Below are 2045 nucleotides of genomic sequence, written 5' to 3'. Positions count from 1 at the left end.
CATTCTCCAACGGTGCAGTCAGTCTGCTTTTGGTCCACTCTACTAAAGTTCATCTTAATAGGAACCTCTCCTGGGTTGGCATTACTCAAGTTTGCCTATTTTGTTCTTTTTCTGTCTTTTCATGGTTGTCTACCAATCCCCTTCACATAAATATATTTATTCTTTAGATATGTTAATATATTTAACTAGTTAAAATAGTGTTGCCAGCCTGGGTGCAGCTGTGTCTCTTTGAAGTGATTTTAATATATTATTTTTGGCCTTATCTGGTTTTGTTGATTTTATGCTTCATTTTTTCCCCCCAAGTTCTTGTTGAGGTTGGTAACTCACTCCTATAGTTCCCATGATTTGGCTGCCAATAACAACAAGGATTGTACTAAGATTTTTTCCTCTTGGCTTTTTCTGGTTTGCAATAAAACAAACATTTTCCAACTGTTGGCTGCAGAAAATTGACACTAATGGAGAGATAGTAAGGGGCAAGAAGTAGATTCAGAATGCTCGAAATGTGAAAAATAACACCTTATTAAGATCTGAAAAATACCTGAAGACCAACTGTGCTTGTAAAGCACTCATTTCCATTTGCAGAGCATTTAGGCTTCAGGGCTTCTCCTGCACAGAACCCTGGTCAGTAAGGTCTCTCAGTGCCCCAAACCAGAGCACACTTCTCAGTCCTTCCTGCTCTTACCTCACTGGTAAACACTTTCTCTTTTACACACTTGCCTCCATTCTTCCCTTTCCTCCTTCTCACCACCTTCCTGTAACTCCTGGGCTTCTTCCACTTTAACTGTGCTGTTTTGCTTCATAATTGTTTGAATATCTGTCTCACTAGACTGTGAACTACTTTAGGTAGAGACTGCATCTTCTGGGTCCCTAACATACAAAGCAGAGTTCAAACACAGTAGATACACAATAGCTATTGACTTAATAACTGAATATCCTAGAACATGTTTATTTTTACAGTTCAAATTTATCTTCTTGTTAATCTCAAAAAATCACTCTAAACTAACTAAACAATCAAAATTTTAAATAGTCTAGAAAGATGTACTTATGACAGACTTAAGTAAAATCATTCACCTATGGTAGTCATCTAAATTTTCTAGAAACTCTAGTACTAGTGGAACTTAAGTGTGTATGTATCTTTATTTTATAACTACCCTTTGAAGGGATATGAAACTATGTTCTAAAGATACCATTTAATTATTGAGTTGTAAAAATAGTTTCTCCTAAAAATAAATTTCAAGTTACTTTTTTCTTATGAAGAAATGTAATAAAAAGATGCATCATTTAATTTTCTTGTTCTTAATATTATTTTATTAACAGAGGTACTGTGAATAGTAATTTATTCTTTTCAATTCAAGAAATATTTTTGATCACCTATAATATGTCCATTTAACATAAAGGCAATGATCTATTTTGGATGGGATAGATGTTGAATTGGTTTTCTATGATATTGCTTTTATTTTTGCATAATACTCTTATACACATATGCACTTCTAAAAATTCTAAACTAAAATATAATATTAGCATATAAATTTGGAGACTAATTTCCTGAGCAAATCAAGCTTGAAGACTGTGGACACTCTGCTGTTCTAATCTCAGAGTAACTTGGATTTGATTTTGATGAGAGTATTTTGACTGATAAGGGGAGGATACTACATCACAAGCACAATTGTAATTTTTATCTCTAGTTCGGAAACCAGAAAAAACAATACTTGCTTTCCGTATATATGACATCGATGGTAAAAGGGAAGTGCAGTTTCAGTGATTAGACAGCCTTAATCTAGCTTAATGAAACTCACATAAGAACAACAAAATGATGGAAAAAGTTTGGACTGAGCGTTTGAGAAGTCCCTGTCACACAGTTCAGTTTTGCCTTTTAGTAATGACTTGGAAAGATTGTTTTACTCCTCCCGTCTTCCGTTTACACTCACTCATTCATCCAAGTGACTGATATTCATGGAATGGCTACTCTGTGCCAGGAAACATTTTGGCGTGTGGGTATAGAATAAGACTCAAGAGGCTCTCAAGGAATTTACAGCCATCAGTGA

The sequence above is a fragment of the Giraffa tippelskirchi genome, chromosome 4, assembly GCF_054371585.1.
Source record: "Giraffa tippelskirchi isolate mGirTip1 chromosome 4, T2T-mGirTip1v1.2.pri, whole genome shotgun sequence".
Taxonomy (NCBI): domain Eukaryota; kingdom Metazoa; phylum Chordata; class Mammalia; order Artiodactyla; family Giraffidae; genus Giraffa; species Giraffa tippelskirchi.
The sequence above is the reverse complement of the archived record's forward strand: the minus strand, read 5'-3'. Positions refer to the sequence as shown.